Here is a 25,370-nt window from a genome sequence, read left to right on the forward strand (position 1 = left end):
AGTGGGAACCCCTCATTCGTAATGTTTTGACATCAGATACTGTTGACGATTCCTGTGCAACGCCAAATATTTATTGTTTAAGACACGAATGTTTAGAACTGTGGTAACATGTAAAGAATTTGCCTGAAGCCCAATATTTAGTATATAAGGAGCAACCCTCTTTGTACAAATCGAACAGGCTCCTAGATACTGCCCATGTGTAGTTTCTGTGACTTCTGTGTCCCTGCAGTAATAAACCTTTGGTCTTTGACGCCACCATCGAGAAGCCCGTGTTTCTGTTTGTTTGTGCACCGAGACAGGTGGAACTCCGGGGTCTTCGGGTGTTATCCCTGACACCTCTGGACGGAACCAAAAAGTCCAGAACTCCAATTGGCGCCCAACGTGGGGCGACGTCATTCGGTACCGGTCCAAAAGCCTGAAGAGTTCGAGGAGCTTCGTGTGAAGATTTCAGAGGGAGGCGCCCCACTTCATCGATCCCGGCATATCGCAAAAGTGGCCCGACGTCCTCTTCCACGAGGATTCCCGTTCAGACGGCTGCAGTGGTCCGTTGCCTTGACCGTCGCCCTGTCTTGGACCCGAGGTGCAGTCCTCAGTACGGCGAAACGTGACGGGTTTCTCCTTGGTGACGTCTTCAGTGCCTCAGTTAAGTATTCAGTGGTTGCTAGTTGGTTATTTTGTAAGGGTTGCTCCTGTTTGGATAATCCTTTTAGTTCTCAGTTCAGTTCAGTTCTGTAAGGTTATCACTGGGTATTCTGGTTACGATAATCATTCTGTTCAGTTCAGGTATCGATACAATTGTCAGTTCTGGTAGGCCTAAAATTCTTGGTTCGAGTGCGCATCTTTTCTATTTTGTGTTTTGTTTGTGTTGTGTTCCGGATTATAAAATGGTAAGTCGGAAAAATTGTATATTGTCTTGTTTTAGTTGCAACAGTGATTCCCAGTTGGAGGACTCGTGTTTGGTTCCTCCGATTGGAACTCCTCTTTATGATCTTTATTGCAAGTTTGGTGTGGGCCCTATCTCTTATAACGAGATATGGATCCACTACACAGAGAAAGATGGTGTCCTTAGTTGGCCACTACATGGTAGTTTTGAACCTGAAGTTCTCGATAATCTAGAAAGAAGGTTGTTTAAGAAGAAAGCCCGGCCGGCAATGTTTGATTCTTTTCGTTATTGGCGAAAAGAATCTAAACAGAGAGAAATTAAAAAGTTGAAGAAAGAACAGAAAGAGCAAGAGTTGACTTTAGAACAGTCTGCTAAGCAGCTGCAACTCAACGAGTCTGAGAAGGCGATGGAGGTGGCCAATAGAGAGCGTAATTTAACGATAGACAAGTGCTATCCTGCTTTGCCATCGAGTACGGCTAAGATAGTAGAGGACCCTGAAAAGGATCCCCTGTTGTCTTACTTGTTACGATCACCCCCACCGTATGCACAGGGTGCTACGGCTCCACCTATACCGAATGTTCAATTACCGGTTGCTGGACAACCTGGTGTCCCTGTTCCCGCTCCCCCGAATCAAGTTCCTGTACCTCCTGTGGTCAATATTAATGTTCCTTTGCCAGCCCCTCTTCCAGGGTTGCCGGCTTCTTTACCTATGCCTGTGTCGCTCACACCTGCTAATTCACAAGCTATTTTGCCTGCTACTCCTACTGTTCCTGATCTATCTGTTCCAACTGCTACTCTATTTACTGCTTCTGCTAATATTATGACTCCGCTTTCTGTTCGTCGAAGAATCACTGATTCTGTCTCTAATATTCTATCTCCCTTCTATAAAACTCTGATTAAGACTCCTACCTCTGACTCTGTGCAGAGACGTAGTCAGCTTCCCAGTACTGAAGAAAGAGGAATATTAGATTCCACTGCTCTTAGATGGGTTTCGAAAGTTGGAAGATATAATGTACAAGATGTATTAGATACATTTATGCAATGGAACGAACCGACACAACGATATGTGTTCGATGAAATGTGTTTCCTTCTACGTGAGGAATTGGAAGAGGATGACCCTGAATCAAATCTAGGAGAATTAATTAATGTTCAGAAAGAGTTTGCTACAGGTATGATAGTTGGTCAAAATATAAAAGAAGCGATGGAACTGATTTTAAGTTATAGGAATGACCCATCCCTTCGTTCACCAAGAGAGTTAGGGAAACGTAGTACGAAACAAAATCGTCAATATCCAATGAGAGAGGTTCCACCAATTTGGCGTGAAGCTGTGCAAGCTAATGCAAACCTTGGTATTGCAGCCGCTCCGGCCCAATTCCAGAGAGTATGGATACATATTCCATGGAAGCGAGCTGAAGTATTAGCAGTAAAACAGGCCTTGCCAGATCCGCGTAAAAATCCTGCAGGATACTACAAAGAGTTGGCTCAAACAGTTGACGCTTGTGTATTGAATCTTGCTGACATAGATCTGCTATTTGGTAATGTAGTACCGCAACCAATTTGGGCTAAAATTCGTAAAGAGAATCATCCAGTTGCCCTAGGTGGTGATTGGGCAGCTATAATTGCAGCGGATGGTCAACAAATAGGTGGTTCCAAACCTGAACCTTTAATTGCTAATTTGCCTGGTAGAATAATCGATTTAATGAAAACCTTGATGCCAGCATTGCGCGTTAACTGGGACAAATTGTCCGCGTGCAAACAAAAGAAAGACGAAAGCGTCTCCGACTTTTTCACAAGATTCGAAGAGACTTTTGTGGATCATAGTGGTCAGGATATGAGCACAGAAGGAGGCCAGAGATTATTTGTTGATAAATTCGTGCACAATCTGTTGCCAGAACTTAGTAGTAAATTAAAGAATTCTGAAAGTGCGTGGGCTGTCTCTACGACTGCGCAAATACTTGCAACTGCTCAGTACTATGAAAATAGGGCTAAAGAAGAGAAGGAAAAATCAGATAAAAAGACGAAAGATTTAAAAACTAAAGTCCTTTTACAGCAAGCATATCCGCCTCGCACGAATCAGACTAACATGCAGCAAGGGTCTTATCAAAGAACGGATTATAATTTTCAAAGGCCACAATACCAATGGAATCAATGTGCTTATTGCAAAATGGAAGGTCATTACAAAAGTGAGTGTCCAGTTCGAACGCAAAATAATACTGCGGCAGCTCAGAGAGGTCGTGGTAGTTCTATGCAAAACTCTAGAGGTCGAGGACGAGGTGCTATGCCTCCACAGACAAGTGATCGCCCCTCTAATTATTTCGACCAGCGAAATGGTCAATCTGCCCAACAGAATAGGTCTCCACAGTATCATGTTGAAGACTATTATGAAACTAGTGAGGAAGTTCAGCAAAGTGAATACTAGGACAGCCATGGACAAAGAGAGGGAGTAGTATCAGTACCAGTAGATCAGAGTGGGCCTTATGTCGCGGTAGCAACATCAGGTATAGTCGAACCGTTTCTGTTGGATACTGGTGCAGCAAAAAGTTCTATCATACATGCGAAACTCCCTGGCGCACCTTTGTCTGGCTCAACAAACGTTTCAGTAGGTTTTTCGGGCGCCCCTGTTCATAACCCTGTTTCTGGTCCTTTGTCTATTTCTGTTGGACCCCGTCAATTGAAAGCACCCTTGATTTTGACGACAGGTTGTAACGAGAATCTGCTTGGTTTAGACTTGTTAAAACGCCTGTACGCGACATTGTACTGTTCTCCAGCAGGAGTACAGCTTACGTTGGGTAAAAGAATAATCTCCCCGATGTACTTGTCGATGGATGCGCTCCCACCAGAGCTGCGTTCACTCCCTGATACTCTTTGGGCGACTGGTCCTAATGATGTAGGTCTCTTGGAAATTCCACCCTATGTAGTAACTTTGAAAGCAAATGTCAAACTTCCACGAATTCCGCAATATAGAATCTCTAGTGAAGGTGAGCGTGCGCTCCTACTGATAGTACAAGACCTGATCAAGAAAGATGTTGTAGAAGAGACTAGAGGAAATGTCTGTAATAGTCCTGTACTGCCTATTTTGAAACGAACTGACCCAACAAAGCCTCCAGTATATAGGTTCGTAATTGATCTTAGAGAGGTTAATAAAATTGTGATCCCACAGTTTCCTGTGGTTCCAGACATTACTGCATTGTTAACGTTGATTCCTGCTACAGCAGCATGGTTTTCAGTTGTCGACTTGAAAAATGCCTTTTTCAGCATTCCGATAGCCGAGGAAAGCAGAGATATCTTCGGTTTCTCTCTAGGAGGACGAAGCTTCAGATTTAAACGCGCTCCACAAGGTTATTGTGAAAGCCCATCCATTTACAGTCAAGCATTAAAAAGCCAGTTAGATTCCTTTGTACTTCCTCGTGGTTCTGCTTTAGTACAGTATGTCGATGATCTTCTAGTGGCTGCCGATGACAAGGAAACTTGCAAAACAGCTACGATTTCTTTATTGCATCACTTGTCAAATTTGAATCACAAGGTGTCACCTTCAAAAATGCAATACTGCTACCAAGAAGTGACCTACCTAGGTCATCTCTTGTCAAAGGAGGGAAGGAAGTTGACCCCAGAGAGAATAAAAGCAATTACACAGATGAATGTTCCTAGCACGCAGAGAGAAGTACGTGCCTTTTTAGGTATTACCTCATATTGTAGGCAATGGATCCCGAATTTTTCTCTTCTAGCAAAACCATTGGTAGCCTTGACTGGGAAAGGTGTTCCGAGTCCGGTGCCATGGTCTGCTGAATGTCAGCAGAGTTTTTCTGAATTGCGAAATGCACTATGTTCAGCACCTGTATTGGGTACACCCGACTACAGTAAGCCATTCACGCTCTATGTCCACGAGAGAGAAGGTTGTGCATTGAGTGTTTTGACGCATGTTGGAAATGGGATCCCCGGCTGGCCAGGGCTTTCGCCAAAGTCAGTCAGAGACCACCACACCCAAGTCAGGGCAAGGGAGTTACACGCCAAGATAACCCCTACTCACCCTCTAGGTAACGTGGCGCGAGCAGCAAGGCTAAACTTGGAGGCGATGTAGGCTAAGTATTTGCGCACGCACCCCAGCAACAACAACCAAAGGCCCACCACAAAGGAAACTCCACACAAGGTTATATAAAAATAGCCTTTGTATTACACCAAAACACATTAGATAAAACACACACTTCACAATGTGCCAGAGGCACGGGTAGAATTTACAAGGGATATGTACAAGACAGGGCCACCTGGACCACTGTCAGGAATCAGAAGTAGCACTTTCAGAAATAGCACTTAGTACATAGAATATAGCACAAAATAGCACACAACCAGTAATCACTGGTAACCAGGACCTCACTAGCACCACCTGCACTAGGGAGAAAACAACCACCTATGTATTACAATACCTGTAGGGGTGTAAGAGGAAAACACATGATGCAATGCATAACATTCATTCAGAGGTGTAAAGGCACATGACGCATAAACAATACATTCAGAGGTGCATAAGCACACAATTGCGCCAAACTCAGATAAGTCACCACCTGTGACAGTCTCTGTGTCCAAATGTCAGGGCCTAAACGTGGCAGCTGCCCACAAAGTGCTGGGCAGCTGAATCATCAATAATGGGCCAACTCTGGAGCCTCGCAGGCTCTGCCCAACTGACTGTCTCTCAAGAGCTTCACTAGGCTCTGAACCACAATTATGCCCCTGAGCCTCTCAGGGCTCGTGACACGACATCTGGGCGGGGGAGCCTCTCAGGGCTCAAGAGCAAATGGGGGGGGCCAATGTAGGAGCCTCGCTGGGCTCTGGAGAAATTACTGTGGCACCCCAGAGCCTCTCTGGCTCTCAACCACTATGGCCGTCGATGGAGTCCCCTCTCTAGGGACTCCGAATCACCAGGTGCCCCACAAGCCTCTCCGGGCTCGACAGACAATGCGGCCCCTGGATTTGAAGGGAAATGCCCCCAAGAGCCTCTTTGGCTCCCAACATTCGCGAGCGCGAGGTCGCGCTACGGGGGAGGGGCGGACACCGACAATGTGTCCCGACGCCCCTCTCCCTTTCCAGGCACTCACCGGCTGTCTCGTGCGGCGGGCGGCTGTTCCACGAGAGCTCCCGCTCCTCGGGGGCTCTCTTCACTCTTCTCCTGCTCCTCGCTGGGCTCCGGGGCTCTCCTCTCCACTCGTGGAGCCTCGGGGACCCGGCCGGCAGCTTCTCTGCTGCGAGGGGCGGGACTTCCGGGTTGCCTTTCCTGGGCCGCGCTGCGATTGGTCAGCCGGCCCAGTGCTTCCGGGTCGCCGCGGGCAGCGCGGCGGCTTGCTTTTTAGGCAGGCAGGCGGCTCCCCAGGATCCGAGGAGTGGGCTCCCTCGTGAATCCAATAAATCACGGGCACAACAAAGCGGCAAGGAGCGGGGTGGCACCCGCGCCGCCAAAGCAAATATAAAGCGAGGTAGGCACTCGCTAGGCCACCACGAGCAGGGTGGGCACCTGCACAGCAATTGGCGCGCTCCCAAGCGCTAGGCAGATAATCACAGCGCTCCAAGCGCTATAATTCAAAATAAAGCGCTCTCAGCGCTGGGGTGAAGGCACAGCGCTCCCAAGCGCTACAAGCCAAATAAAGCGCTCTTAAGCGCTATAAGTAAAATAAAGCGCTCCCAGGTGCCCTCAGCAAGCAGGGCAGATTCCCAGCAGTCCTTGGGCAGGCAGGGGGGACCAGGCTGGGCCCAGAGCCAGCACACTGGGTCTCCAGGCAGGGAGACAGCCCAAGTGGCGGTCCTCTGGCCCAGCAGCAGCAACAGCCCCCTCAGGATCCTGGAAAAGAACAACTTCAGTGGGGACACAGCCCCATTTTTATACAGTGCATTCCTTTGTCTGAAGGTGCAGAGTGGGGGCGGAACCAGTCGCAGCTGGTTCTTGAGTACTCTGTTTACCTCAACCACCCTCTCTATTCACTGGCAGGGCTTGGGTCATTAGACACACCACAGGGGGGCGGAGCCAGCATTGTGTGGGGAAAACCCAGCCCATCCAGGACACAGGTACACTCCTCCCACACATCACTCATGCTAATCTCCCACTCACCACCGGGCAGCCCATCCAGACTTCCTGGAGCCTGGCATGCCAGCCAGCTCCAGCCAATCACACGCCAGCACCCTCACAGCACACGTACAGCCATGTCTAGAAATGGCGCTTCGCTACTAGACACATACATGCTGCATACACCGTTGCGCAGCATTCACTCACACGAGTTCACACATACCAGACTCAAGCCTGTACACCCCACGCATCAGGAACTACCAGGGACACATACATTCCCCATGCATTCCTATGGGCGGGCAGGCCTAGCTCAGCACATGCACTCAGAGTGCGCACGCACTTTCCACTGGGACACAGTGAAAGTGCGCAGAATCCAAAAATCACCATCTCCAGGTCACCATTTCAAGCAAAAAGTCTCGGGGTGAACCTGCCCTAAAGGGCCAAAGTCCAACATAACCCCCTTCCAGCCAAAACGCAGGGGAGACCAATCACCACCGTGATGGACTTCCCTGCTTGGGGCGATAGAACACGGACGCGGGCCCGCAACTGCAGGGACACCCTCCTGTTCTATGCCACGGTGAACCCATGGGATTCCTTCTCAACACACTGTCTGGACCAACTGGGCTACCCCACTGGTACTCCCAAGTTGTCCGCGGCCAGGACCAGGCCCTGGGCCACCCAGGTGCCACTGGTCCATGCCAATTCGCAGAGCGGGGGGTAGTAACCCCTGGCACATAGGAGCCATTCTCCACTCTTCCTGTCTGCAAGACAGGACTAGACTGCCACTGGTACTCCAGCCTAGGGCCTACAACCTCAGGCGGACCAGGAGTCTCGGGGAAGGCTCTCCTCCCCCTACCTCTTCTCCTAGGGTTCCTCCTCCCTCTGCGAGGGGTACCCCTAGAACGCCATTCCAACCCAGGACTTATCCACTCAGGTTGCACCGGGGTCAGAGGTGGGCTCTCCCACCCTCTGCACCCCCTTCCAGAGGTCTGCCCTCTCCCACCTGGAGAAGTTCCTCTGGAAGAAGAACCGGTCAGGACACTGGTTACAGTCGTCCTACCCTTCAGGTCAGGCTGATCCTGAACCTGGCCTTCCAACCTCTGGTCTAAAACCTTCGGTGGAACAATTGCCTGGCACTCCAGGACTTCTGGGGACTCACACACAATCTCCCTGAGGCTGACACATGGCCCATGTGTCGTGTGACTGTCTGTCTGGCGCAGATCTCCCGCCCTCTGTCCACCTGACAGTGCGTGACGATCCCCCAGACCAGAAGTGGTGTCACCATGGTCACTACACGGGAACCTAGCCCAACTGGGTAGTCCCTGACCCACTGGTCCAGCCACTGGGGAACTCCCCCAATCACTCCTCACTCTGGACTCCTGTACCCTCCCTACCGGAGCGGTACTGCCAGACTCTAGAACCACAGGAGCTCTGGTTACAGACACTCCAGGTCCTCTACTCACTAGGAGATCTTCCTCAAGTGGACTAACAGGACAGCCTAGGTCCCCAACCTGGTGTTCCCTCAAGAAACCATCCAAGTCCTGAGGCAGGGCTTTGGGCGTCTGGGGAACCTCGGTCTCCCCCTCACTCCTGCTCCACTGAGCCAGGCAGTGAGCCCCTACACCCTCCTCGCTATCCTGGGACCTAGCTGGGCTACACTGAGCCTCTTCCACCACGCTGGGCTGGAAGATCCCTGAACCACTACTTTTGGAGTCACTCACCAATGACCCTAGAGAACCTCTGGCCCTTTCCCAGCGGTCGGCTTCCCTTGCCAGTAACTCTGTATCAGTAAATCCAACTTGCAACAGGTGTTGGCGCAACTCTGGCGAACAACCACCGAGCACCTGCTCTTTGACTATAAGATCAAACAAGACTTCAAAATCAGAGTCAGTGTGAACCTCTACCCAAGCCCACAGTGCTCCACAACAGTCATCCTCAAAGTCTACCCAAGACTGGTGAGACGGTTTCCTAAGGTTCCTAAACCTCAACCTATTCTCCTCCTCTGGGGAAACAGGAACCATACTCTGGGAACTGGGACTTTCATGACTGAGATTTAAATAGCTGCCACCACTGGACCCAACCCTCCCTGGGGGATCCAGACACTCAACACTGCGCGCAGGGGATAGTCTACCCTCCAGAGCTACTTTGCCTCTGGTGGCGGCCCTCTCAGCCTCCTCTATCCTGTCCTGCGCTAAGACCCTCTCGGTCTCCAGCTGTTGCCTTCTAATGCCCAGCTGTGCCATAGCCTGGGCATGCTCCAACCTGAGCTTTTCTAAAGCCAGCTGGTGCTCCCTTTCTCTCCTCCTATCTTCCAGCTCCTCTGGGGACAGGGAAAGGGATGAGGCGCTGCCTCCTAAACTGGACCCAGCAAGGGACTCCCTATCTATGGGGTCCTCACTCTCTGCTGGCGTCCCTGTGCTGTCATCTTCTTCCTCCTCCTCAGACTCTTCAGGGCTCCCCTCTGCCCCACCACCCTCATGGTGTGAGACCAGGGCCCTCTCCTCACTGTGCTCACGCTCCCAGTCCTCCTTCTGCCATTGGATTAGGTTACCCCTAAGTTGGGACTGGGTGTCTGACTCATTCACTTCAATGTCTCTCTCTTCGCAAAACTCTCTCAGTTCATGCAAAAACAGACCCCAGACATTAAAAGCAGACTCCATCTTGGCAAGATGCTCACAGACACGTGCAACACAGGGGACTGAACGATCTGAAGTAAGAGGACACAATTCCAAAACTTCAACAATCTCCTTATCAAAGAGAACTCATACTCATGCGTCCAGGAAAACACACCATTCATCCACACACACCCTCCCCTCGGATCGGTAAGGCAGTTTCTACCACCCCTGACTTCTCAACCTGACCAAAAGCGACACAGGTACCAAACTCTGGAAGCAGGGTGGGGGACAAATGTACTGAACACAATCAAATGACACTCTTCAGGAGAAGAAACAATGGAATTTCAAAACAATACAATCCCCTAAAAATGTGGTCATCTAAAATGCAGAGTTTTGTGGTGCAGCCAGCTGCTACTAAGGTACAAGGCAAACACAAATCCTTATCCCGCCGCTTGCCGCCAATGTTGGAAATGGGATCCCCGGCTGGCCAGGGCTTTCGCCAAAGTCAGTCAGAGACCACCACACCCAAGTCAGGGCAAGGGAGTTACACGCCAAGATAACCCCTACTCACCCTCTAGGTAACGTGGCGCGAGCAGCAAGGCTAAACTTGGAGGCGATGTAGGCTAAGTATTTGCGCACGCACCCCAGCAACAACAACCAAAGGCCCACCACAAAGGAAACTCCACACAAGGTTATATAAAAATAGCCTTTGTATTACACCAAAACACATTAGATAAAACACACACTTCACAATGTGCCAGAGGCACGGGTAGAATTTACAAGGGATATGTACAAGACAGGGCCACCTGGACCACTGTCAGGAATCAGAAGTAGCACTTTCAGAAATAGCACTTAGTACATAGAATATAGCACAAAATAGCACACAACCAGTAATCACTGGTAACCAGGACCTCACTAGCACCACCTGCACTAGGGAGAAAACAACCACCTATGTATTACAATACCTGTAGGGGTGTAAGAGGAAAACACATGATGCAATGCATAACATTCATTCAGAGGTGTAAAGGCACATGACGCATAAACAATACATTCAGAGGTGCATAAGCACACAATTGCGCCAAACTCAGATAAGTCACCACCTGTGACAGTCTCTGTGTCCAAATGTCAGGGCCTAAACGTGGCAGCTGCCCACAAAGTGCTGGGCAGCTGAATCATCAATAATGGGCCAACTCTGGAGCCTCGCAGGCTCTGCCCAACTGACTGTCTCTCAAGAGCTTCACTAGGCTCTGAACCACAATTATGCCCCTGAGCCTCTCAGGGCTCGTGACACGACATCTGGGCGGGGGAGCCTCTCAGGGCTCAAGAGCAAATGGGGGGGGCCAATGTAGGAGCCTCGCTGGGCTCTGGAGAAATTACTGTGGCACCCCAGAGCCTCTCTGGCTCTCAACCACTATGGCCGTCGATGGAGTCCCCTCTCTAGGGACTCCGAATCACCAGGTGCCCCACAAGCCTCTCCGGGCTCGACAGACAATGCGGCCCCTGGATTTGAAGGGAAATGCCCCCAAGAGCCTCTTTGGCTCCCAACATTCGCGAGCGCGAGGTCGCGCTACGGGGGAGGGGCGGACACCGACAATGTGTCCCGACGCCCCTCTCCCTTTCCAGGCACTCACCGGCTGTCTCGTGCGGCGGGCGGCTGTTCCACGAGAGCTCCCGCTCCTCGGGGGCTCTCTTCACTCTTCTCCTGCTCCTCGCTGGGCTCCGGGGCTCTCCTCTCCACTCGTGGAGCCTCGGGGACCCGGCCGGCAGCTTCTCTGCTGCGAGGGGCGGGACTTCCGGGTTGCCTTTCCTGGGCCGCGCTGCGATTGGTCAGCCGGCCCAGTGCTTCCGGGTCGCCGCGGGCAGCGCGGCGGCTTGCTTTTTAGGCAGGCAGGCGGCTCCCCAGGATCCGAGGAGTGGGCTCCCTCGTGAATCCAATAAATCACGGGCACAACAAAGCGGCAAGGAGCGGGGTGGCACCCGCGCCGCCAAAGCAAATATAAAGCGAGGTAGGCACTCGCTAGGCCACCACGAGCAGGGTGGGCACCTGCACAGCAATTGGCGCGCTCCCAAGCGCTAGGCAGATAATCACAGCGCTCCAAGCGCTATAATTCAAAATAAAGCGCTCTCAGCGCTGGGGTGAAGGCACAGCGCTCCCAAGCGCTACAAGCCAAATAAAGCGCTCTTAAGCGCTATAAGTAAAATAAAGCGCTCCCAGGTGCCCTCAGCAAGCAGGGCAGATTCCCAGCAGTCCTTGGGCAGGCAGGGGGGACCAGGCTGGGCCCAGAGCCAGCACACTGGGTCTCCAGGCAGGGAGACAGCCCAAGTGGCGGTCCTCTGGCCCAGCAGCAGCAACAGCCCCCTCAGGATCCTGGAAAAGAACAACTTCAGTGGGGACACAGCCCCATTTTTATACAGTGCATTCCTTTGTCTGAAGGTGCAGAGTGGGGGCGGAACCAGTCGCAGCTGGTTCTTGAGTACTCTGTTTACCTCAACCACCCTCTCTATTCACTGGCAGGGCTTGGGTCATTAGACACACCACAGGGGGGCGGAGCCAGCATTGTGTGGGGAAAACCCAGCCCATCCAGGACACAGGTACACTCCTCCCACACATCACTCATGCTAATCTCCCACTCACCACCGGGCAGCCCATCCAGACTTCCTGGAGCCTGGCATGCCAGCCAGCTCCAGCCAATCACACGCCAGCACCCTCACAGCACACGTACAGCCATGTCTAGAAATGGCGCTTCGCTACTAGACACATACATGCTGCATACACCGTTGCGCAGCATTCACTCACACGAGTTCACACATACCAGACTCAAGCCTGTACACCCCACGCATCAGGAACTACCAGGGACACATACATTCCCCATGCATTCCTATGGGCGGGCAGGCCTAGCTCAGCACATGCACTCAGAGTGCGCACGCACTTTCCACTGGGACACAGTGAAAGTGCGCAGAATCCAAAAATCACCATCTCCAGGTCACCATTTCAAGCAAAAAGTCTCGGGGTGAACCTGCCCTAAAGGGCCAAAGTCCAACAACGCAGAAATTTGGTGATAAACAACGCCCTTGTGCGTATTTCTCATCAACGTTAGATCCGGTAGCCAGAGCGTTGCCTAGTTGCTTGAGAGCTACAGCCGCAGCTGCAGCTTCCATTCGACAATCTGCTGGTTTAGTAATGAACAACATGCTAGTGGTTATGGTTCCTCATGCTGTGGATACACTCATGAACCGAACCAAGACGCAGCACCTTACCAGTGCTAGATTATCAGGTTATGAACTGACACTATTAGCTAGTCATATTCAGATCAAGAGATGCAATGTATTGAATCCAGCAACATTGTTGCCGACTAGCCAAGAGTCGAGTGATTCCGAACCACACGACTGTTATTTCAAAACTGAGGAAGAAACAAAAGGACGAATCGATCTAAAAGACACTCCGTTATCAGATCCAGATGGCACGTTGTATGTTGACGGGTCTTGCTTCAAATTGGAGAATGGTGATGTGACTGCTGCTTATGCAGTAACAACTTTGAGTACGATTGTGGAGACTGCAAGAGTGAGTCAGAATTCTGCCCAGGCTGCAGAATTGATCGCGCTAACAAGAGCGTGCGTTTTAGCTAAGGGAAAGAGAGTGAATGTGTTCACAGATAGTCAGTACGCGTTCGGCGTGGCCCATAGTTTTGGCCGCTTGTGGAAAGAAAGAGGTTTCATTACGTCCCATGGGACTAAGATTCAACATGGTCAGCTAGTTAATGACTTGTTGGAATCTCTAACCTTACCGACTGAAGTTGCGATTGTGAAATGCAGTGCTCATAAAGCAATCACGGATGATGTTGGTCGTGGGAATGCTTTTGCCGATGAAACTGCAAAACAGACAGCTAGAAATATGGTGAGTAGAATGTATGTTGCAACGCCTGCAAGATGGATTTCTGAGTCTGGAATGTGTGAAGACACAGTGGAAAGCGTGAAAGAAATTCAGAAAGAGGCGACTGAGGAGGAAAAGCTTGCATGGAAAGAGAGCACGGGTAAATTGGACTCGAGTGGGTGTTGGATTGATTTGTCGGAACAACAGCGTTGGATGTTGCCTGATGCGTATGTGCTTGCAGTAGTAACGATGGCACATGGAACAGCGCACATCAGTTCAAAAGGGATTTGTAAGATGTTGGCTCCAGTCTGGAAGAATGATGGGATTAGTAAGTGTGCAGAGAGAGTGGTGAGAAATTGTATGGTATGCTTGATGCATAATCCTGGCAAGGGAATCCCCACACCTGCAGGTCACTTCGCTCCTCCTTCCTGCCCCTTTGAAGTGATCCAGCTAGACTTCATTCACATGGATCGTTGCAATAATCTGAAATACGTCCTAGTGGTAGTTTGTGCTTTCTCCAGATGGATCGAAGCATACCCACTGAAGGACAATACTGCCTTATCCACTGCCAAAATTCTTCTTAAAGAATACTTCCCCAGATACGGAATGCCACGGATTGTATGGTCAGACAACGGAAGTGAGTTCGTAGGGAAAGTTATGCAGAGTGTGTGTGTCGGCCTAGGGATTAGACAGAAGTTTCATAGTGCGAATCATCCCCAGTCCGCGGGTTTAGTCGAGGGTTACAATGGCACCCTTAAGCTGAAACTTGCTAAGATACAAGCGTCCACGGGTTTGTCCTGGCCAGACGCATTGCCTTTGGCTTTGCTATCAACAAGAGCAACTGTACATTCTAGAGTAGGGCTTAGTCCTTATGAAATAGTTTTTGGCCGTCCTGCAAATGTTTGGGGGGTACCTAGACCGAAAGAATTTAAGCAGCTGGAATACCCAATGTTAATTGATTACCTTTTCGACTTGACTGCTAAATTGAGTCTTATTCACCAACAGGTTTTCGATGCATTGCCAAAGCCACCGGAGAGTCCAGGCCATCAGCTGAAACCGGGTGATCAGGTGGTCATCAGAAATTTTGCAAGAACAAAAAATCTTCAGCCCAGATTCATTGGCCCTTTCCAAGTCCTGCTAGCAACGAGAACTGCTATTCGTGTGGCCGGAAGGAAAAACTGGATCCATACGACACATGTCAAACGTGTGCCTCTGCCACTTCCTTACGATAACTGGGTGAAGAAAGGAATCGGTACCTCTGAAACGGAACAAGTCCCCAGGTTCATACCTTTCAGCGATGCAAAACTAATCACTGATTCACCAAATTCTGACTCTCCTCCTGAAACTGCTCTTTTGAACCCTGAACATTTGTCATCTGCACCAAAAGAACATTTGCCATCTGAAAACGTGAACATTGCAACGTCGGCTGAAAATACACTGTTTCCAGATCAGACAGCTCCTGCAAAACTGAGATACAACTTACGTTCTCGCAATATGGACAAATAAAGCAGGAAACTGCCCATTTTATATGTTTAATTTTTGATACATTGCCTCCGGCCAGGAAGTTTGCTAATACTTTGTATTGTTTCTTTTTGTTTTAAAATTGCCTTGCCGTCTGGGTAGCCGTAGGGTCGTGGCTGTGTACCTAGTTGAATCTGCGGGGGTCAGACACAAGGTCGATCTTTCTGTTAGTTCTGGGAACTCCCAGGGCTGATAGAGGCATTTTCATCTACGTACACATCATCAGTGGTCGCGAACGGTCGTAGAAGATGGAGCTTCCTGAGCTGCAACGAGAGAATGTAATTTATGTTCGCAGAAATAGACTGTACAGAAAACTTCACAGCAAATGCTTTCTAATGCAATGTGCAGTTACATTTTTAATTGTTTTGATAACGTTGGTGGGTGGAATCATCTTTGGCGTACATTTGATCTTCATGCCAGTAACCACAGTACCTCCCCTTGATCCTACTACTTCAACTGTTTCTTCTATGCATTCTTTTCACTCATTCCCTGAACACGAACAAGCTCGACGCTCAGAATTTATTAACAATACATTCGTACAGCTCTTGCATCAACACCAACTGGTAGTTAACACAACAGACTGCTGGGTGTGTGGCCTGATACCCCACACTATGGATAAAGGCATTCCCTATCTAGTCTTGCCTTTCAGCTATAATGGATCATTTCAGGCCTTTCAGACCATTTTTTCATATGCCCTTGAAACCTATCCTCCGCGTCCACCACGATCCACTAAATACAATTCTGCCAATAAAGCTTTAGTTCAGGGAATCATTGACATGATTAAAGACGTCAATAATTCCCCATCTTACCCTAAAGACGAATTACGGGTGTATTTGAGTTGGAATTCTACAGAGTATCGTCTTAGTTTGGGAGAAAGTAAACGCAAAAGCTCCACTCCAGTCTGGGTCGTGCCTCACCGAGGTCAAGTCTGTTTGCAAGGAAATGGGAGAAATCCGAGAGCTCAGCTAGGGAGGAGTGAGTGCGTTGAGACTTACGTATTTCCGTCTAACTCCTCCCCTGCCTTTCTGACTGCTAGGGGTACCTACTTCATTTGTCAGGACAGAGCATATACATGGCTGCCTGCTGACTTTTCAGGTTCATGTTATATTGCCCGATTGTTGCCTCCGACATACACTGCCTCTCCAGACTATCACAAGACCAGATTAGCAAGAGGTGTTTTTAGCAAGGAAGACACAGCTGGTCAGGAAGCTGGAGACTTTTTCAAAGGTTTCCTTCCGTTTTGGGGGCCTATGGCCAATAGTAGAAATCTTCGTCAACTAACACGGGTAGTTGAATCTACTATTGCAGAAACTGCAGGTGCCCTTAGTAACTTAACAGCTGAGCTTCAGGCGGATCGTCTCATGACGTTACAGAACCGAATGGTTCTAGACGTGATACTTGCAGATCGAGGTGGGGTATGCAGAATGATCCAATCAAGCTGCTGTGTATTTATTCCAAATAATGCTCCAACTGCTATGAAGCAATCTCTAAGCTACACAAGATTTCCGACTCTATACACGTAGACAAGGGAAACTGGTCCTTCATGGAGTGGTTTTGGACTCTGATATCAGCGTGGGGATGGAAGGTTCTGATGGTCATTGGTGTCATCCTAGTATTTCTGTTCTCGTGCTGCCTCATTATCCAATGTGGTCCCGCTCTGTGTAGTCTCTGTGCTGCAACCTGTTTCAGAAAACCACCTACATTAGGAGAAAAGGCACGAGACAGGATGATGACGCAACAATATGTTGCTGACCTAATGAGCATAGAATTAGACTCAGACATAGACTGAGTAATTGCCTATGTAAGGGCAAAAGGAGGGTCTGAGGTTCCGTGACGATTTTACCCGTGTTTTAATCATTGTCGTAAATACATAATTTTGGTATCAGTGAACCGCAAATGATCCATTTAGTATATCCTGGTGTTTTCGCTATGCTACGAGCAAGAGCACTCCTGTTACCAACACATTTGTGATTTACCCATGGCATCCATCTTAGAACACTGAAGCCATTTTGTATTCCTTGCCCTCACATAGTCAATGGACACGCAATGACCTCTTTTTATTTAAGGACACGTAGGCCTTAACCGGCGATTCACCTTGCTAGTGACACGTGCACCTTAGGCCAGCAACGCTGTGGCAGAATGACTCGGCAAGAGCTGCCTCCCCAGCCTGAGGCCAGTCCTGCTATACTGGTTCTTGTGTTCGTTGGCCTGATCATGATTAGGCGGCCGAAGCTGGTAACCGTGCCCATTTACGACCCACAAACATTTCTTATCCTGTCTTTCTATCTTCTGCACCTGGCTCTGCTCCTTTCCTTCTGGGCCTTTATTAGGGGGAGGTAACGAAATTTACGATGAGGCGGTCCGGGTCTTGTATGAGAAATTGACATGGGATTATGATGGAATAGTGGGAACCCCTCATTCGTAATGTTTTGACATCAGATACTGTTGACGATTCCTGTGCAACGCCAAATATTTATTGTTTAAGACACGAATGTTTAGAACTGTGGTAACATGTAAAGAATTTGCCTGAAGCCCAATATTTAGTATATAAGGAGCAACCCTCTTTGTACAAATCGAACAGGCTCCTAGATACTGCCCATGTGTAGTTTCTGTGACTTCTGTGTCCCTGCAGTAATAAACCTTTGGTCTTTGACGCCACCATCGAGAAGCCCGTGTTTCTGTTTGTTTGTGCACCGAGACAGGTGGAACTCCGGGGTCTTCGGGTGTTATCCCTGACACCTCTGGACGGAACCAAAAAGTCCAGAACTCCAGTTGCCGCGGCGATGCTCCACAGTGAAGTCCATACCTTGGAGGGAGATGGACCATCGCAACAGTTTCGGGTTTTCTCCCCGCATCTGCATCAACCACCGCAGAGGCCAGTGGTCGGTCTGGACCCGGAAGTGGGTGCCGAAGAGGTAGGGCCGGAGCTTCTTTAGGGCCCACACGACGGCGAAGGCTTCCCTCTCGATGGTGCTCCATCGCTGTTCTCTGGCCAGCAGCCGCCGGCTGATGAAGGCAACGGGAAGGTCGGCCCCTTCAGGGTTTACTTGGGAGAGGACCGCCCCAATGCCGTGCTCCGAGGCGTCGGTTTGGACCACAAACTCTCGGCTGTAGTCGGGGGCTTGGAGCACAGGGGCGGTGCACATAGCGGTCTTTAGGGTGTCGAAGGCTACCTGGCACTCGGGGGTCCAGTGCACCCTTTGTGGTAGTCTCTTTGAGGTCAGTTCTGTGAGGGGCCCCACAATGCTCCCATAGTTTTGATGAAGCGCCGATAGTATCCAGTGAGCCCCAGGAAGGCTCGGACGGCGATCTGGGTGACCGGGGGCTCCCAGGCCTGGATAGCGTCAATCTTTGGCTGGAGGGGAGCCACCTGGCCGCTCCCTACTTGGTGTCCCAGATAGGTCACGGACCCTTGGCCTATCTGGCACTTGCTGGCCTTTATTGTCAGTCCGGCCCGACGGAGGGCCGTCAGGACCTCCCGGAGGTGGGTCAGGTGCGCATCCCAGTGGAGGCTGTACACCGCAATGTCATCTAGGTAGGCGGCGCTGAACTCTTCTAGCCCGGCCAGCACCCTATTCACGAGTCTCTGGAAGGTGGCCGGGACGTTTTTCATGCCGAAGGGCATCACCTTGAAATGGTAGTGGCCATCAGGGGTCGAGAAGGCTGATCGCTCTTGCGCTCCAGGTGTGAGGCCGATCTGCCAATACCCGGCCGTGAGATCAAAGGTGCTGAGATACTTTGCAGCCCCCAGGCGATCGATCAGTTCATCCGCCCGGGGGATGGGATGGGCGTCGGTCCTGGTGATTGCATTCAGCCCCCGGTAGTCAACACAGAACCGGAGCTCCTGGGGCGTGCCGGGGGCGGCGGCTTTAGGGACCAGGACAACTGGGCTGGCCCATGGACTGTCGGAGGGTTCGACTACCCCCAGCACTAGCATCTTGGCCACCTCGGACTGGATGCAGGCCCGCACTCAGTCGGGCACTCGGAAAGCTCAGTGTCTTAGAGGCGGGCTGTCTCCGGTGTCCACATCGTGGACACACCACCGGGTGACTCCAGGAGTGAGGGAAAACAGATCTGCAAATTGCCCCAGCAGCTGCCGGCAGTCATGGTGCTGTTCTGGGGTCAGGGTGGAGGAGCGCATGACCCCTTCGATGGAGCCGTCCTTTTCAGTGGTGCTCATGAGATCTGGCAGAGGTTCGGAGTCGTCTTCAGCTTCGTCATCGGTCGCTAACAGCAGACTTAGCTCAATGCGGGCAAAGTGCGGCTTGAGCCGGTTAGCGTGTAGAACCCGGAGGGGGTTCCTGGGGGACTCCATGTCCACCAAGTAAGTGACGGGGCTCTTGCGCTCCACCACCTTGAAGGGCCCCGTCCATTGGTCCTGGAGGGCGCAAGGTTCAACCGGGGACATGGCCCAGACCTGCTGGCCCGGCTCGAATTCGATGGACGAGGCGTTCCGGTCATACCAGCATTTCATCTCCTCCTGACTAGCCTCCAGGTTGGCTTCGGCCAGTTCCCGGAACTTCCGAGTTTGGTTGCGGAGGGTCAGGAGGTACTGGTAGACATCTGGTGGAGCACCTCGGACAGCCGTCTCCCAGCCTTCTTTGACCAGGCTGAGGGGGCCTCGGACCGGGTGCCCATACAATAGTTCGAAGGGGCTGAACCCCAGGGACTTCTGGGGTACTTCGCGATACGCAAACAGGAGGCAAGGCAGCAGAACATCCCATTTGCGTCGTCGTGGCTCCTCTAGGCCCTTGATCATTCCCTTCAGTGTTCGGTTAAACCGCTCCACAAGTCCATTCCCTTGGGGGTGATACGGGGTGGTGAACTTATATGTGACCCCGCACTGTTGCCACAGGGATCGCATATACTTGGAGATAAAGTTTGTGCCCCGATCACTCACGACTTCTCGGGGGAAGCCGACTCTGGAGAAGATCTCCATTAGGGCTCGGCCTACTACTGGGGCCGTGATGGTTCGGAGGGGGATGGCTTCCGGATAGCGGGTGGCATGGTTCACCAGAACGAGGATGAAGCGGTGCCCTTGAGAGGTGCGGGGGTCCAGGGGCCCCACGATGTCTATCCCCACTCGCTCGAAGGGGGTGGTGACCACGGGAAAAGGCTGGAGCGGGGCTTTGACTTTCCCCCGCTCTTCCCTCTGGCTTGACAGGTCGGGCAGGTCCTGCAGTGATTATGCACATCGTTGCGCATTTTCGGCCAGTAGAAATGGGTCACCAGACGGCTGTAAGTTTTGTCCTGCCCCAGGTGCCCGGCGAGGGGCACATCATGTGCTAAGTTCAAGAGGAAGTCTCTAAATTGGAGGGGAACGACCATCACCCGGCTGGCCCCTAGTTCGGCAATTTCTGCTCACTGTAGAGAAGGTCGTTGTCTCAATAGACCCAGTGGGACCCCGCAGGGTCTCCAGCGTCTTGAGTGGCGACTTGTCGTCGGATTCCCTCGAGGGAGGGACAGGTGCTCTGTTCTTGTCGGAATTGTTCGCGGGTGGGGCCACCTTCTTGGCGCCATTGAGCTAGTTCTGGAAGGTGGCCGAGCTCTGTGATTTCTTCGTGGCTGGGCCCCTGGGGGCCGGGTTCAGGGTCGGCGTCCTCGGGGACGGCGGGCGGTGGAGGTGCGGGCCACTCCGGCTCCTCGATCGGGGCTTTCTCCGTTGGGGTGGAGGCTCGGGCGGACATGGAGCGGGTGGTCACACAGACCCACTCGGGAAGGCCTAGCATCCCCAGATGCTCTCTCCGCTCTACGCCGGCCCAGAGGGAACTTTCCAGGTCGTTCCAGAGGAGGCAGTCCACGGGGGCATCGTCTCGGACAGTCACTTTCAGCATGCCCGACACCCCTCCCCACTCGAAGGGGATGCGGGCCATCTGGCACAAACTCTCAGAGTTGTCCGCCGACCGTACCGGGCACAAGACGTTGGGAAGAATTTGTTCGGGGGTCACCAAGTGGCCGCGGACCGCCGTCACGCTGGCTCCCGTGTCCCGGAGGGCTTCGGCCCGGCGTCCATTGATGGTGACCCATTGGCGGTATTTCTGGGTGTTACCTGGGATCGGGTCTCGGGGGATCATGTCTCGATCACCCAGGCATGCTAAGATCATAGCGGCGGGCTCCCACTCGGCCTGCTCGGTGTCGTCGCCTTCTTCTTCGCCTCCCTCTGCACTCAGGGCGGCGGCCGCGATCTGGCAACTCGGGGGACCGGTGGTGCCGGGTCGCTGGTTCATCGGGCAGAGAGGGTCGTTCGCATAATGGCCCTGTCGCTGGCATCTGTGGCACGTAACATTCGGGCGGGGCCCGGGTCTTGCTGGGGGGCCCCCCCTTCGACCCAGGGATGGCGATGTGGAGGTAGGGGATGACCCCGTGGGGGTGTCTCGGCCCCTGCTCTGGCCTCCTCCGCCGCCTCGTGGTCTGTGGTTCCCCGGGGATCCCCGGCCGTAGTCTCCCATCGGACTCCGGGGAACTCGGGTGCTCACCCATCTATCCGCCTCGACAGCGAGTTTTCGTCGCTCTGTCAATTTGCTGTCGAGGAGGTGCTGCCGGAGTTCGATGAAGCAGTTATTGGAAAGATGTTCCCATAGAATGAGGTCGACCAACTGCTGGTAGGTGGTGACCTGGCAGCCTCCGATCCACCCTTCGAAGGCTCTGCTGTAAAAGTTCACGTACTCCACCCAAGTGGTACCGGGGATTTTTTTACAGTCTCGGAATCGCTGCCGGTACATTTCGGGGGTGAGTCCGTAGCGAGTGAGGAGGGCGGTCTTCATGTGTTCGTACGAGGTCATCTCGGCGTCGGGGAGCTCTAGCAGGGCGTCTCTCCCCTCGTTGATGAACTTTCCCCATAGGCCGGTGCCCCAGTCTTTGAGGGGTACTCGATGGGCGGTCATGGCGACCTCGTAGGCTTTGAACCACTGTTGGATGTCGTCGTTCTTATAGTATTCTTTGACGACCTCCTTGGGTATGTGCACCTTCGTGTCCACCGGCGGGGGTGAGGTCTTTCCCCCGGAGGTGCCGGTTTCGTTTGTCTTGGCCTTGATTTCTAGTTCTTTGAGGCCGCGCTCATGCTCGAGCATGAGGTTTTTTTCTTCGAGGTCTCTTTGTCTTCGCCTTTCCTCTAGGTCTCCTTCCAGCCGTAGTTGCTCGAGGGCTAATTTCCTTTCTGCCAGCTGTATCTCTCCTTCTTGTCGGAGCCGGGCGAGCTCCTACTCGTGGAGCCGGTTCCTCTCTCGTTCTCGGGCGTCTTTGTGGGAGAGGCCCGTGTCTAGGTTTGCGCGTCTTTCCCCCGCTGGGTTCGCGTCGGTCTCCGGCCGTCCGTTCGGGCCCGGGTTGTCTTTTTTCTGGGGTGGCGCGTTATCGGCGTCCGCCCAGGCTTGCAGGGCCGATTTAAAGTCCTCTTTGGTGTTGAGGCCGGTGGTAGCGATGCCTAGGTCCTTGCAGAATTGTTTTAATTCCTTGTGGCTGTAATCTTCCATCTTTTCTCTCTGGAATTCCGCAGTCGGTCTGGTTTCCTGAGTAGTCATGGTCGCGGTGTGTTTTTCTCGGTAGTGAGTGAATTACTCTCTGTACGATCTGCGTCGGCTCGGATCCCGTCGCCTGCCACCAATGTTAGAAAGGCGACCCCGGGGGAGGCAGAAGATGTCTGACTGACCACCCCTAGGTCCACCTCTCCGTCAAGAAGTAGCCGAGCGTTACCGAGAGGCCTCCTGGGTGAGGGCCCTCTCCTAGGATCGTACAGCAGAGTAACCACAACACTACAAATGGACACCACACCCGAGGTCGAGTTCGTAAGCTTTATCAGGAAATAAAGGTTGCTGGTTCTCAGCGATATGTACAAGTAGATCAAGGGGTCTGTAAAGTCAACCCCTGAATATCCTCCTACACTCTGCTGATGAAGGACAATAATCCTGAAACACCGGTGTCCAGAGTTGGCCTGCAACTTTGCATTTACACTTCGGAACTTTTGAAAAGCACACCCGCTTTGAGAATACTGCATTTACCATGATGCTCTTGGGGTATACCCGCTGGAATGGTGGAGTAGCGTGCGACCTATGGACCTTTTACTTCATTACGGCTCCCTCGAGCCTTTGAGCTGACGAGCTCAGGTAACGCCCTACGCGCCCGGAGAAGTACCAGACCTGAGAACACTTTGGCAGCCTGCACAGCAACCCCTGAATATCCTCCTACACTCTGCTGATGAAGGACAATAATCCTGAAACACCGGTGTCCAGAGTTGGCCTGCAACTTTGAATTTACACTTCGGAACTTTTGAAAAGCACACCCGCTTTGAGAATACTGCATTTACCATGATGCTCTTGGGGTATACCCGCTGGAATGGTGGAGTAGCGTGTGACCTATGGACCTTTTACTTCATTACGGCTCCCTCGAGCCTTTGAGCTGACGAGCTCAGGTAACGCCCTACGCGCCCGGAGAGGTACCAGACCTGAGAACACTTTGGCAGCCAGCACAGCAACCCCTGAATATCCTCCTACACTCTTCTGATGAAGGACAATAATCCTGAAACACCGGTGTCCAGAGTTGGCCTGCAACTTTGCATTTACACTTCGGAACTTTTGAAAAGCACACCCGCTTTGAGAATACTGCATTTACCATGATGCTCTTGGGGTATACCCGCTGGAATGGTGGAGTAGCGTGCGACCTATGGACCTTTTTTCTTCATTACGGCTCCCTCGAGCCTTTGAGCTGATGAGCTCAGGTAACGCCCTACGCGCCCGGAGAGGTACCAGACCTGAGAACACTTTGGCAGCCTGCACAGCAACCCCTGAATATCCTCCTACACTCTGCTGATGAAGGACAATAATCCTGAAACACCGGTGTCCAGAGTTGGCCTGCAACTTTGCATTTACACTTCGGAACTTTTGAAAAGCACACCCACTTTGAGAATACTGCATTTACCATGGTGCTCTTGGGGTATACCCGCTGGAATGGTGGAGTAGCGTGCGACCTATGGACCTTTTACTTCATTACGGCTCCCTCGAGCCTTTGAGCTGACGAGCTCAGGTAACGCCCTACGCGCCCGGAGAGGTACCAGACTTGAGAACACTTTGGCAGCCTGCACAGCAGCCCCTGAATATCCTCCTACACTCTGCTGATGAAGGACAATAATCCTGAAACACCGGTGTCCAGAGTTGGCCTGCAACTTTGCATTTACACTTCGGAACTTTTGAAAAGCACACCCGCTTTGAGAATACTGCATTTACCATGATGCTCTTGGGGTATACCCGCTGGAATGGTGGAGTAGCGTGCGACCTATGGACCTTTTACTGGACACACTAAGGACCCAGCCCTCAGACTTGCTTGTGCGGCAAGGGCCACAGTGCCTCGGACTGGACACATGAATGACCCAGCCCTCAGACTTGCGGAAAGGGTCACAGCGCCTTGAACTAGACACATGAATGACCCAGCCCTTGGACTTGTGGCAAGGGTCACAGCGCCTCAGACTGGACACATGAATGACCCAGCCCTCAGACTTGCGGCAAGGGTCACAGCGCCTCGGACTGGACACATGAATGACCCAGCCCTCGGACTTGCAGCAAGGGTCACAGCACCTCGGACTGGACACATGAAGGACCCAGCCCTCAGACTTGCGTGTGCGGCAAGGGTCACAGTGCCTCGGACTGCACACATGAATAACCCAGCCCTCGGACTTGCGTGTGCAGCAAGGGTCACAGTGCCTCGGACTGGACACATGAATGACCCAGCCCTCAGATTTGCGTGTGCGGCAAGGGTCACAGTGCCTCGTACTGGACACAGGAATGACCCAGCCCTCAGACTAGTGGCAAGGGTCACAGCGCCTCGGACTGGACACATGATGGAGACAGCCCTCAGACTTGCATGTGCGGCAAGGGTCACAGCGCCTCGGACTGCACACATGAAGGACCCAGCCCTCAGACTTGGTGTGTGCGGCAAGGGTCACAGCGCCTCGGACTGGACACATGAAGGACCCAGCCCTCAGACTTGCGTGTGCGGCAGGGGTCACAGCGCCACCAACTGCACAGATGAAGGGCCCAGCCCTCAGACTTGCGTGTGCGGCAAGGGTCACAGCGCCTCAGAATGGGCACATGAATGACCCAGCCCTCAGACCTGCATGTGCCGCAAGGGTTACAGCGCCTCGGACTGGACACATGAGTGACCCAGCCCTTAGACTTGCGTGTGCGGCCGGGGTCACAGCACCTCGGACTGGACACATGAAGGATCCAGCCATCAGACTTGCATGTGCGGCAAGGGTCACAGATCCTCAGACTGGACACATGAAGGACCCAGCCCTCAGACTTGCGTGTGCGGCAATGGTCACAGTGCCTCAGACTAGACACATGAATGACCCAGCTCTCAGACTTGCGTGTGCGGCAAGTGTCACAGCGCCTCAGACTGGACACATGAATGACCCAGCCCTCAGACTTGCGTGTGCGGCAAGGGTCA

Source organism: Lissotriton helveticus, chromosome 7 (genome assembly GCF_964261635.1).
Source record: "Lissotriton helveticus chromosome 7, aLisHel1.1, whole genome shotgun sequence".
Taxonomy (NCBI): domain Eukaryota; kingdom Metazoa; phylum Chordata; class Amphibia; order Caudata; family Salamandridae; genus Lissotriton; species Lissotriton helveticus.